The 15000-nt window shown below is 41.7% G+C and overlaps 1 protein-coding gene and 1 pseudogene across 1 annotated transcript in view; both read right to left on the minus strand.

The window, feature by feature from the left end:
- Positions 1-210, minus strand: part of LOC143034571 (uncharacterized) — a 214454-nt gene extending 214244 nt beyond the window's left edge. The window contains exon 1 of the mRNA XM_076200824.1: positions 1-210. This exon is cut by the window's left edge and continues 205 nt beyond it. The gene's annotated coding sequence lies outside the window, so the exon portion shown is untranslated.
- A 1167-nt stretch (positions 211-1377) lies between these two features.
- On the minus strand, positions 1378-1523 carry LOC143034713 (U2 spliceosomal RNA; annotated as a pseudogene).
- Positions 1524-15000: the final 13477 nt, after the last annotated feature.

Below are 15000 nucleotides of genomic sequence, written 5' to 3' on the forward strand. Positions count from 1 at the left end.
TGACGACCTGGGTGCTATTGGTAGTGCAGATTATGCTATTTTGGTCAAAAGTACCACCAATCGGACTAAGGCCATTATCGCAAAAGACATTGCAACATACGCTGCCGTTAGCATTACCAATGATATCTCCGTACCATGGGCTTTGTCCGGAAGTGACGTTATCGACGCTACAATGCACATAGACATCACTAATCTTACTTGGTTCTTGAATCTCACAAAGTCCAACTAGATTTTTACTCTCATCGGCAGTATTTTCACTTTTGCACGATTGTAAGACCATTATTGGAATATTTTTCCGAATTATATTGACTTTGGTCATCATCAATATGAATGTTATCACCACATGCGTTCCTGTTGTAATTATATTTTTTTCGATTGCAAGTCTAATATTGGAATATTTTTCCAAATTGGAATGACTTTGGTCACCAACGATATGAATTTTATCACCGCTTGCGTTCCTGTTGTAATGATAGTTTTGAAGTATTTTACACTTATTATCATCATTGTGGATTTTAACATTAAGCTTTTCATCATTACAAGATTTTTCAATAATACTACCCCTCCTATAAGCACTACACTGTTTGTCAAAAATGTGTTTTATATCCTTACAATCTACTACACACCTCACACGGGCACCACCTGAACGAGACTGACAAGGCATTCTAAGTTCTGGACCACATTTTCCATGAGTACATTTCCCAATGTCCCTTTGCCTTCCTCTTCTCCAGTCATTTTGTTCTCTTCGGCCACTATTTTCATTATTTGTCTCATTTCTGGCATCGCCCCCACCTCGAGATTTTTCTAACGGTTCGTGTGAGGTCTGGCTGTTTGAAAAAGGAATAACAGCTGCCGACTTGACTGCAGCCCGTCTCTGTCCCGTTAAAGGATGGGATGCCTTTGCTTTTTCCATCATTTCTACCGTCATTATTTTCAGTTATTTTCTTAGATTGTGCCCTCGTTCTCGTCAAACAGTCAGAGTGGGTTTTATTGAAACTCGTCCCTTCCTGCTGCTGCTGCTGCTCCGTGGCGTAAGTTCCCTCGTTCAGAACGCTGCACGCCGCTGAAGGCGGGAAGGAAAAATATATTAGTTCTTAATGATATAACCTACTTTCATGAGATCTTATTTGTTTTGTAATATCTTATATAATAAAAACTTTCTTATAATTAAGTAAATAATATGACAACCAAAAGGATTCGTTGCATTCATTCTAGTCAAATCAGTGGTAAGCCACTTGTAAAGAAATTACGACTAAGTTCTCTCGGTGAATCCAGGTGCTCAGATATCTGCCAAGGTATATTGGTTACAATGGGAAAATATCTAAATATATTGATAAAATAATAAAAACAGATATAATAGGAAACCATAGGAAGCAACCACTAACGGCAACACGTCGTTGTAAAACAAGCACGACTACTGACAGATTGTACAGGAATAAATCCGTTTTGCATTCCTTCTTAATAACGAGAAACTAAAATGTAATCGTTACTACACTTTGATCTTAGCCAAAAGGCCGAGAAGCGATACGAGAAACTAAAAGAGTGGGGTGTAAGATTAGCTGAAATATCCGAACTACCTGTCAGTGAAGTAATGAGGCAAAAATCAAATTGGTGGTTGTTCGGGATTGGAGAATCGTAGCGGGCTCAGTTGACTTCCGACAGAAGTCAAGTAGAAACCGCGGCTGACATAACGATTAACCAGACAGTTTGCAGAATATATCAGGAGTAATTTAGTGCTCGGCCTCTGATTTCGTTCTGCTGTTTTGGTGAAGAAGTGGTTATGAGGAGGGAATTTATATCCATGTGGATCCTGTTGCTAACGTTGTCACACACGCTCACTGCTCCACGCGACATGACGTCATACCAAAAGCGTCACCACCAAGTGTGTCATTACTGTACCACCAATTGCGTCCTTACATCATCCCCCGGAACAAGTATCTCCTAGGAGTAGATTAATGCTTATTGATACAACATGATAAGATATGAGAAATAGAAAAGAACGGGAAGCTAACTAGGGCAAGGGGACCTGCACAAGAGTTCAGCGCCTAAATTGTCTTGTAGTGACGTGATGCATCCTACGACCCGTCACACACTGATCAAAGAAATCTTCGGAACTAGCCTTTCCAAGTTCCTGTAGTTGGCAAGCGTAGTTCGCAAGGGTGTCCCTGCCAGCCAGCGGTCAGCCAATCAGGAACTTGGAAAGCTCCTCACGTTCCCGCCAGCCTCCCTTAAAAGGTCGGCGTTTCGCCGAGATGGGCAGAGACTTGTTGCCCAACCGTCAACGTGTGCAGACCGTCGCTGAGAAAGTTACGTCAACCGAAAAAATTCCCAATACCCGAGATAATTCTCGTTTTCTTGAGAACTCGCTCTGTTGGACGATATGTCCCCTTAACTCTGCTGCAGACAGCCATTGCCCTTGAGGTCTGAAAACTTGGTCTGTTCTGCAGTAGAGGGGGAAATCCCTCCCGGTGTCGTGTCCCTTTGACACAACCGGCATAGACGCGTGCGTGCTTGACCAGAGCTCACCAGGGATAGTAGCCGTCCCCACGACTCCCGCGCCGAACCTCTCTCCCACCCGTTCGCGGCAATTCAGTGTAGTCGCCGATTCCCCATTGACTAACAACAACTAACGTTTCCTGCCCCCCGCCCCCGCCTACAACAATCGCCCCACAATCACCACCCCCTTACACGACACGACTCACACAACCAAACACACAAGTACACGAGCACACTCTAACCCATTGCGCTTAGCGCAATGGGTAGAATCAGGTTACGGGACTTACGTCCCACAGATAAACAACGGACAACGGAACTATGGAACACTCTAGGACAAAACAACATTTACATACACAAACTAATTACACTACACTCAGCATTCATTCTGATTACTGATGACACAACCACAGAAACACTTTGCAAACAAAACACAAAAACAACATTCAAGAACAACGGCTTCGACATCCTAGACCCACCTGAACTCAACGCAAACAGAACACTAGTTATTACACAAGTAGACCCCTTCATCACTGAACACACACTAGAAGAAATTAAAACAGAAATAGAACGACTGAACACAAACACACACGTCACAGAAGTCATAAAAATACCACGCACAAAGACAGTACTTAAGATTAAATTCGAATCCACACAAATGGTGAAAGACTGCCTCCTGAAGGGACTCAAAATCTTCTCTCAATCATTCCCCACACACGCACTCAGACAGGAAACATACACATACATCCCCCAATGCTCTAATTGCTACTCACTTGAACACACACGCAAACAATGCCCACACCCATCCACATACACAATTTGCTCCAACTGCGCATCTACACAACACAGACAACCCCAATGCACCTGTGCCTTAACCAAGTGCCTCCTTTGCGACGGAAACCACCCAGCTGTGGCAATGCGGTGCCCCAAGAAGAAGGAGAAATGTAAACAAATCAACAGCCAAACAAACCAACAACCACACACCAACACACAAACCTACGCCACAGCCACACAACAAAAACCCGCCCTCCTCCCTACACCAACAACTACAAACACATCACTACACCACATGACAACAATTAACACAGCCATCACACTAGCTACACTCATGGACACACAAGAACCAGGTACATTTCAAACAACACTGGATGCAATATACAAAGCCAACGGACTCCCAACAGTCATAATCCCCACACAAGCCATCAACACCGCACAACTAGCAAAAGCACTCAGTAACCACTCACAAACTATCACAACACCAGTCATAACACCCACCAACACACAGACCACAGAAACCACAGAACCCATGGAAGCAACAGAACAGACACTAAAAAGACCCGCATCCAACACTGAAAGCACTGACCCCCCACAGAAACGAACACCAAATCCAAGAAACAGCCTGGGACTTCAACTCGTCACTTCAGAAACAGAACAGATACCAACAGAACCCACACACGACACCTTAAAGACACTCATCACCAAACAAAAAATCAAAATAATATACACAGCACCACACAAAGAAAAAGACATCATTGCACAAATAGCCACAGACAAAATAAACCTAACACATTACAACATAGTAAGACTAAACCAAACAAAATTTAACAATCTCAAACAAGGACACTTTGACCTCCACGACAAGAACACAGAGCACGAACACCACTGGACACACAACGCCGAATAAACACCCACAACAACACACTTCTACCCAACACCATGGAACAAATACACATCATCCAACACAACATAATACAGTGGACATTCAACAGAAGAAACGAACTCTGTAACATATACAACATAATAACACCAGACATCATACTATTAAACTCGATAGGCACACCAGACAGACTAAAAATACACAACTACACAGTACACCGACGAAACGACTACAATCAAACACATGCAGGTATAGCAGTAGCAATTAAACACAACATTAAACACAAACTACTAGACGACTTCCAAGACGAAATACTAGCGCTTCAAATTGACACAAACCAAGGACCAATAATAATAGCAACGTTATACTTACCCCCCAGACGCCCCCTCTTCCCTATAAACGACATACTAAGACTAACCAGAAAAAGACTACCAGTATACATAATAGGAGACATGAACGCTAAACACCCCACACTAGGACACAGCAATGCAAACATAACAGGAACACAAATAGCACAACTAATACAAAGAAGACACATAACACACTTAGGACCAGACTTCCCCACCTACATCACACAAAACGGACAAGGAACACCAGACATAATACTAACAAACAGACACCATCATCTAAACTACAGAATCACACCAGGACACATAACTACATCAGACCACATCCCAATATACTTAACACTAGCAACAAAACCTATAATAATAACCACACCAGAAAGATATAAATTCCACAAAGCAGACTGGACAGGATTCAAGAATACACTAAACACAGAGAGGACAAAATACGACAAACAAAGACAGAGAACAACACGCAACAAACAATACATCGACGACAAACTTAACATATGGTACACCATGATAAAACAAGCCATGGACAAACACATCCCCAAAACAACGCAAAAAACTCTACCACACCCAAGACGATCAGATACACTAAAACTACTACAATGGCAATACCAACAACTACAAACACAAGCACAAAACACCGGAATATGGACACCACAAGCAAAACGAGCACTACACGACATCAGAAACCAATTACTAGAAGAAAACGAACAACTATACAACGAACATTGGAACAACGAAATACGAAAGATAAACCTACACTACAATAACAACCAATACTTCTGGACACAAATCAAAAGACTAACAGGAACACCTACTAACACCACCCCTTACATCATTCACAACAACCAAAAAATATACAAAGACAAACACAAAGAACACATATTCAGACAACATTGGAGAAACATATTCAGAATCACACCAGCAGAAAACGCAACATTTGACATGGAACACGAAAGAACAATAACAACACAAATCCAAGAAATACAAGACGACATTACACCTATCAACTTAGCTGACATGAGACGACTTGACCCAGACAACACACTCACAAAACCCTTTACACTAGATAACATCAAAAGCATAATAAAAAACTTCAAAAACAAGGCACCTGGACAATCACAAATAAACAGAATAACATTAACTAACATCCCAGACTCAACACTACAACTACTCACAGAAACATTCAATGAAACATTCAGCATGGGATACTTCCCCGACACTTTCAAAACAGCCACACTAGCATTCATACCCAAACACGGAAAGAACCCAACAGACATAAACAACTACAGACCAATATCACTACTCGAAGTTCCAGGAAAAATACTAGAAAAACTCTTACAACGAAGACTACTCAAACACTTATACAACACCAATCTCATAAACGAAAACCAACATGGATTTACAAGAAGACGAGGAACACACACAGCCATAGCCACAATATACGAAACAATTGCCATAAGCCAAAGACACAAACACGGATGTAACATAGTATCACGAGACATTACAAAAGCATTTGACAAAATATGGCACACAGGACTCAAATACAAAATACACCAAACACACCCCCCAGACATACTCACAAGAATACTTTGTAATTACCTAGATAACAGACACGCACAAATACGAATACACCATTATACAGGAAGACCCTTTAACATACACAGTGGAGTCCCCCAAGGAAGCATTCTTTCACCAACACTATTTAACCTCTACACACACGACACCCCCAACCCAACACACGGAGTCACACACATACAATTTGCAGACGACCTAACACAAATCATAACATACCCAAGTAAAAAAGGAAAAAACATGTTAGCACTCAAAACAAGCAGAACAATAGAAACAATAAACACATACGAACAAAAATGGAAAATACAGACAAACACAACAAAATTCCAACTACTCAACATATCAACACAGAAACCAGCAGAAATATGGATAGGAGACACGCAAATACACAAACAAAGAAACATAAAGATACTAGGATTAACACTTGGAAACAGAGGCCTACAAACACACACGAACAACAGAAAAATACTAGCAGAAAAAACATTACACACAATAAAACGATTCAGAAACCTAGACACCAAACTACTATTAAGATTATACAAAGTACTCATAAGACCACAACTTGAATATATACCAATCACAACAATCACATTAAGACCAACTCAACTCCAAAAACTACAAGCAGTACAAAACAAAACACTACGATTCGCCACACACTCCATACCCCCATACCTTAACACAATAGAAGAACTACACATACAACACAAACTCGAACCACTCAACACAAGACTCTACAGACTAGCTTACAGAACATGGAACAAACTCACAATCACAAACCCAGACTTAGTACTAACCAGCGAAAACATAGACACAGAACACGGACAAGATCACAATTGGTGGCCTAGAGTGTCTCCCATCATAAACAGCCCCCCCCCCCGAACCAAAATACATAATGCAAACATAACAAACACACATAAAATACATATCACCCTTTAAATCCAACTAACCCTACTAACCATTATTGTTATTGTTATTGTTTAAAAAATAAAATAATAAGATGATAACACGTGCGAACAAATCGCACGTGATATCATCCAAATCAATGAGCATGGCAATAGAATTAATACCCCCCCCAATCATATATGTCAGTTAAAACAAAATCACTAGCCGTCACTCCTTAAGGGATTAAATAAATCATACTCATTGAATAGAAAAAAAAAAAAAAAAAAAGAAAAAAAAAAAAAAAAAAAAAAAAAAAAAAAAGCATACGAATATTGAATTCAAGATCTCCCCCCCCCACTTCATAATGGATGACAAAAGATACCCCTAAAATTCAAATCCTACACATAGGTAAGAATACTAGTAGTATACTTTTTTATTAAAAAAAAAAAAAAAAAAAAAAAAAAAAAAAAAAAAACTAACACTAACAGCCAATCAACAACTCAAGGAGAAGAACACATTACGATCTTAAGGTAGCCAAGCCTTCCATCCGACAGGCATTTGCTTCTCTAACACATATAACTTATAAAAATAGTACCAAAGTCGCAAGTGGGTCTGCCCCACACCTATCATAACTACGACTTCCTTCCATTTCCCCCCCCTTTACCTCTTACACTCACACACACACCCCACCCCCCTCACCCCCTCTCCTCCATCTTATCTATCCTGTCCTGTAGCTAGCTAGATGGGCAGAACAGTACTTGACCAGCGCACAAACTACATCTCGTCCAGTCTTCTAGCCGTCCCATCGAGCCTCGCCGTCATCATCTGCTACCGCCTCACTGACGTTAGGCTCCACGTCCAGCTACAACCATAAGCTCCACTAAGCTGTGGCCTTAGTCCGAGCTTCACCTATATTTCTCATGTGACACTTCTAGTGTCGCATCTTGTGGCTAATTACCAAAAGAAAGAGATTAGATATTTTGTGTTGATTTTCATTTGTCCTACCGTTGTTCCGAACTACAACTACTGCAGTCTTTTCCAGCAACGAATCGAAACCTGTAGGCCTGAAGGACTAAAGCCCAAAAAAGAGAAGTCTATCATTCTGAGAAATATTCTGAAGAAAGAAAAATCTCTTTCCACGTGAAACTTCTTCATGTTTATACAAGTATCTAACCTCAATTTCCTGTACATGTATTATAACTAGGGAGGTAATTATCTTCAAAACTTTGTTTCTCATATCAGAAGTTAAACGAGACTCTTCCCGTGGCTGCTTCATTTACAAACCTCATACAACTATTTCTGAATTCATACATACATACATATACGAAGGCTTTTTCTCCCTTACAAGGGAGGTAGTCAAAAAGGAAAAGGCATAAAATCATTCCCACCCATTCCATCCCTGAATACACTCCACACCCCTCCACCCTCCCTCTTATCTTAGCACCTCCTGGATGACGGGTCATCGCTGCACCTTGTCCACTGCCCTGGGTTAGAAGCAGTGTTGCAAGACACAGCACATCCACAGCAAGGCCGCTTCATTAAATCGACGACCCCCCCCCTCTCCGTCCCCCCATGCATAAAAGAAGAAGACGGGGAGAAATCCCTTCGGGCTGCGTCAAATTTTGCTCACACATACTACCTCACCCCCACCCACCTCGCCCATTCCACCTCATGCATCACAAAATCATCCATATACAACCATTCTCCATTCACCCCTGTCTTCTGTCCTCTCCCGTCCTTCCTCAACAGACATTCCCCTCTTCCTCAAAGCCCCCTTCACCCCATCCATCCACCTCATCCTCGGACGTCCCCTCATGTTCACTCCCTCCACATCTGCCTTCCATACCTCCTTTACTAGTCTTTCTTCACTCATTCTTTCCATGTGTCCAAACCATCCTAATACTCTTTCATCCACCCTATCTCCCAGCTCCCTTTCCACCCCCGTTCTTCTCCTCACCTCCTCATTTCTCACTCTATCTAGCCTAGTAACACCCATCATACTTCTCAGACACCTCATCTCAAACACATTCAAACTCCTCTCTTCCTCTCTTATGTTCCATGTTTCTGCCCCATACAGTTCTGTTGGCACAATCACTCCTTCATACAGTCTCCTCTTAGCATCCATTCCCAAATGTCTATTCCTCATTACACTCTTTAATCCACCAAGGCATTTACTCGCTTCTCTCAATCTACATTCTACCTCCACCTTCACTCCACCTTTTCCTGCCACATTTGCACTCAAGTATCTAAAACTATCCACTTCCTCCAGTCGCTCTCCCTTAATGCCCACTTCCAGTCTACTGCCACTTTCACCTCCCTTGTACATCTCATCACCTTACTTTACCCACATTTATCTTTACATTTCTTCTATCACATACTCTCCCAAACTCTGTCACCAACTTCCTCAGTCCCTCCTCCAATCCTTCCACAAGCGCAGTGTCGTCAGCAAACAACAGCTGGCTCACCTCCCACTTTTCTCCATTTTCTTTAACCATCTCCAATCCCTGACCCACTACCCTTGCATTTACCTCTCGCACCACCCCATCCATGTATAAGTTGAACAGCCAGGGCGACATAACGCATCCTTGACGAAGTCCCACCTTTACCTCGAACCACTCACTCTCTCCATTTCTAATCCTGACACAAGCTCTACTACTCTCATAAAAACTCTTGACAGCTCTTAGAAGCTTTCCTCCTATCCCATATATCTGCATAACCTCCCACAGTGCCTTTCTGTCTACCCTATCGTAAGCCTTTTCCAGATCCATAAAAGGCCAAAAAACATCCTTCCCCTTTCCTATAGCTTTCTCACATATTTGTCTTACCACAAAGATCTGATCTACACAACCTCTACCCGTCCTAAATCCACACTGTTCCTCACCAATTACTCCCTCTATTCCTCTCCTAATCCTCTCAATCAAGATCCTCCCATAAGCCTTCCCAACTACACTTAACAAGCTAATCCCTCTCAAACTACTACATTCACACTTGTCCTCTTTTCCCTTGTAAAGTGGAACTATACAGGCACTCTTCCAGTCCTCCGGCACTCTACCCTCTCTCCAGCAAACATTAGATAACCTCACCAGCCAGTCCACCATCACTATACCTCCTTTTTTTTTTAGACATTCTGCATGGCATCCATCCAGACCAGGTGCCTTACCTGCTTTCATCATCTTAACAACTGCCTTCACTTCATCCTTCCTTATTTCTCCTCCATTTTCCTCACTCATCACTCTCATTTTCTTAGCATTTCCCACTGCAACTATCTTTCCCTCCCTATCCTCCTTCACATTTAGCAACTCCCTAAAATATTCTGCCCATCTTCCCCTTACTGCCTTCTCTTCCATTATCATCTCTCCATCTGCACCTTTTACCTTTTCTTCTCTACTTGTTTCTTCTCCTCTTCCTCTCTTAATTTCTTTCCAAAACATCTTTTTCTTACTTTCAAAATTTTCTGTCATACTCTTACCCCACTTCACATCTGCTCTCCTCTTTGCCTCCTTTACCTTTTGCTTTACTTCTCTTTTCTTTTCTTTGTACCTCTCATATGACTCCCTCGTCCTATTTTGTAACCAATCTGTGAAAGCTCGCTTCTTCTCTTCTACAACCTTCTTTGTTTCCTCATCCCACCATTCACTACCCTTCCTTCTATTTCCTCCTGTCCTTCTTGTTCCACACACCATTCTTGCACACTTTGTGACTCCCTCCTTGAACCATCCCCATTCCTCCTCCACACCTAGCTCTACTCTATCCTTCACTCCCTCCCACTCCTCCTTCAGCTTCTTCTTGTACTCCTTCTCCTTTTCCTTTTCATTTAAAGAGTTCACTATAAGCACCTCCCTACCTTTTGTCCCTTTCCTCTTTCTCCATCTATCCTCCACTCTCAACTTACCTTCCACCAAAAAATGATCTTATATTCCACCACCTTCTCCCCTTAACACATGTACATCCTTAACTCTTCCTATCATAGTCCTATTTACCACTACATAATCCATCAATGCTCTATCTACCATCCTTCCATCCACCACCCTCTCCCATGTGTACTTTTGCTTGACTTTCTTCCGAAACACTGTATTTGCTATCATCAACTCTCTTTCTAGACACATTTCCACCATCAACTCTCCACTATGATTCTTTCCTGGAACTCCACATTTCCCAACCACTCCATCAATTGGACCATTTCCTACCCTAGCATTAAGATCTCCCAGTATTATTACATTGACCTTTCTCTCTAAATCCTCTATGCACTCATTTAAATCTATCCAAAAGGCCTCCCTTTCTTCTACACTCTTCTCACTGCCAGGCCCATATGCACTTACAAAGGCCCACATCTCCTTTCCCAGTTTCACCTTCATCCACATTATCCTTGAGGAAACTCCTTCCACTCCACTACACGTTTACCTATCTCTTCACTTACTAGAATAGCCACCCCTTCCCTCCCTCGCCCTCTCTTCACTCCTGATAACCTCCCACTTACACTCACCCTTCCCTTTCAACTTAGTTTCACTCAAAGCCAACACATCCATCTTTCTTCTCACAAACATACTACCTATCTCTTCCCTTTTACTCTCATCTGTACCACATCCACGCACATTAAAAGACCTAAACCTTAGGGTGCTGGTCGGAAAACTCCCAGACCCTCTTATGCCTTTACTTTTTCGTTTAGGAATGTCCCCTGTGGGGCTACAAGGAGAAGGATGCCTAGTCCAACTCCCCGTCCCTTTCTTCTCGCCTCTTACGATCCAAGTGGAAATATTTGATGGCAGTATTCTTTTCCCCCACCACAGGGAATTCCCCCACAGCAGAAAATAAATACTCAGAGAAATGGTACAGGACAACAGCAAGGGGTTGGGGAACAGCATAATGGAGGGACAGTCGTAGTATAAAAGTGTCATCATTTCTCTATGAAGAGTTTTCCTCTATCATAGACAAAATGATGTGTGGCTCTGGTCCGTAGGGATGGAATGGGTGGGAATGATTTTATGCATTTTCCTTTTTGGCTACCTCCCTTGTAAGGGGGAAAAAGACTTGGTATATGTATGTATGTTATCTTAGGTTAGGTTAGGTTAGGATAGGTTAGGTTATGTCCTCCTCCCCAATTTTCCTATTGGGGTTTTGTCTGCTATGCAGATTGGGTTTTTTTCCGTTGGGGTTTTGGCATGGGTTCGGTAGGTATCGGAGGTCGTTGGGTCCGCGTTACCTGTAGTGTGAGATGTAGGGAAACGTCGATGTTCCACAAGTGACGACGACATCATCATGACCATCACTAATACCACCAACGCTACTAGTTCCACCACAACTAACTCCACCAATACAATCATCATCATCATCATCATCATCATCATCATCATCATCATCATCATCATTCATTATCACTATCATCATCATCATCATCATCATCATCATCATCATCATCATCATCATCATCATCATCATCATCATCATCATCATCATCATCATCATCATTCATTCATTATCACTATCATCATCTTCATCATCATCATCATTCATTATCACTATCACTATCATCATCATCATCGCCGCCAAAGTACAGTAATAGCTTCTCGGTGCCAAGAGACACATTTTTTCGTTGTCATTATTCATTATTCAAGTCTTGGAAAAAAAAAAGTTACCATACATTTTCGTCAGAGATAATGATAACCATCTATATTCAGCGGCCTCTGCATCACAGTGGCGCCCTATACAAATTTTATCCGCGGGTTTCACGGATATATGATCCTCTTGCTAATCTATGTACAGAATCGCCAGGCGACGTCCCAAACAGTATATAAACCGAGCTGATTTTTTAAAAGGCTGAGGCAGTTTTAACTACTTTGTGCTTAAATTACTGAAAACGATATACGCAGACATCGATCTCAAATGAGAGGTAGAGATTACTTATCACATGGTGCACACTGTAAATATCCATTCCCATTTTGCATAAGAAATCACATGAACTCGTTATTCTAAATATGCAGGAAAACCACCAAGGAAAATAATCTAATGATGACCGAGCGCTTTCGTCTATTTAGACATCTTCAGGGTACATTCAATGTTTGTATCATCGTTGTATGTACCCTGAAGATGCCTAAATAGATTATTTTCCTTGGTGGTTTTTTCTGCATCCATACACATACGCAATATCTTGGCCACCATGAGGATGCCACCGGAGACGATGGAAATTGCTGAGCGACGGTCAGAAGAATATAATTGATGAAAGTACCAGCTTTCCCTCCCAACAGAATTGGGAGAGCAAACATCGTTTCAGGACGAAACCGTCACTGAATGTACAACGTTTCGCTTGTCGACATTTTTTCATGTGCAAAGACGCAGAATGCAATTTCTGAGTATATTAAGCACAAGAAGGTAAGCGGACGGAGCGAGGAAAGGTTGCGTATGGTCACATGGCGGCTGGGGCAATTCAAGGATGGCTTTCTCAGAGTATTGCGCATCTTTGTACTGAACACATGACAAAAACCCAAACGGACAAAAACCCAATCTATATTGCAGACAAAACCCCAATAGGAAAATTGGGTGGGAGGACATAACTTAACTTAATCTAACCTAACCTAGGGACTGCTCTTAACTGCTTTGCGGACTCGATGTGTTTATTTTCGATTAAACTGCTGTTTGTGATTACCTTTAGATTTATTAGTTTCTGCGATAATCTCTTGTTTGAAGAAAAGCTAAACGGTGACTTCACCTTTTATTTTTCAAATTTCTCCACATTGTCGATAAGGACTTCACATTCGGTTCTTTTCTGAACTCCGCATTTCTGCAGACAGGGAGCGAGGGCCAAGGCTGCGCTGTGCAGGATAAGATACTTCAAAGCTGCCACAGTGCCCACCAAAAGTCGATTCTAAGCCGCCACTTTCACGCGCTTACATTCGTTTCTTACGTCTCTTAAATTTTTACCATTGTCTTTAGTCACTTCACCTTTCTCTTCCCACTTCTTTTTCTGTATTAGTTCACAGATTTTTAGAAAGTAGGCCCCATGTCTACAAGTATTCCTCTTTTCAATTTCTATATAATGTACTTCAGACAAGAGAATTAAATGTTTGTATATTTTCTTTTCTTTCTTGAATACCAGTTACACTGCCTACTTCTTCAACTACAATATCTAAATCCCGTGAAAACACGCATTGTTACGTCCCAGGTAAAAACTGCAGTGACGTCATAAATTCCTTAGTCCAATGATCTTTAACTTTATATTTAAGCTCCTCCCCTAAGGGCGTTATCTTACAATCGCGAACCAATTGAATTTTCTCCTCCTCCACCATTTCTCCAATCAGATTCCTTGTTACAAGTCTATACGCAATATTGTTTACTTAAGCAATCTCGAATCACTGCATAACTTACTTAGTTTACAAGTAGTATGCAAAACATAGTTCATACAGTCTCCCGGCCATTTTTATGACTCGAGGGGGAGAGGGAGCCTGCGCAAACCTTCGCCTACGAACTCTGCTCTTTTTACAAACAACCGATCCAAAAAAAAAAAAAAAAAAATGAAATCCTCACCATCTAACCCTCTTTCTACCCATTCTTCTTCTATCCTCTTACATCGGTTGTACCTATCACTTGTAAAGTCATTACTCTGCCAGTCTCCGGGATCGAGCCATATGATATGCCCCACTATCAACTACTCCCATCAGAAGGTTTAGAATGCCGTAGACCGGATCATTACGTGTTCGAGAGGGAATGACCTCAGAGCCTTTTAATCACTATACCCAGCTGCCAACATCCGTCTTTTCAGTCAACACAAACATAAACTACACTCAAGACATCTAGAAGGACTTCACGCCAGACACGTACACCTAATTTGGCACATAACACCTAGACATCACCGTACAAGCTATTTGTCTTCTGCGCCTCAGTCCCCCACTGGTATACACAAGAAATAAATGTTCGAGAATACCTAGAGTCCAGGAGCCATATTTGAGTAGAAAGTAGACGCTGGACTCGTCGTAGAAAAGAGTTTGTTCCACGGAATCCGCATTTTGTATGATTTAGTATGCTTGTAACAGCCGACTGGGAGAACTTTCC

The sequence above is a fragment of the Oratosquilla oratoria genome, chromosome 17, assembly GCF_046742065.1.
Source record: "Oratosquilla oratoria isolate Oo_2021 chromosome 17, ASM4674206v1, whole genome shotgun sequence".
Lineage (NCBI taxonomy): Eukaryota > Metazoa > Arthropoda > Malacostraca > Stomatopoda > Squillidae > Oratosquilla > Oratosquilla oratoria.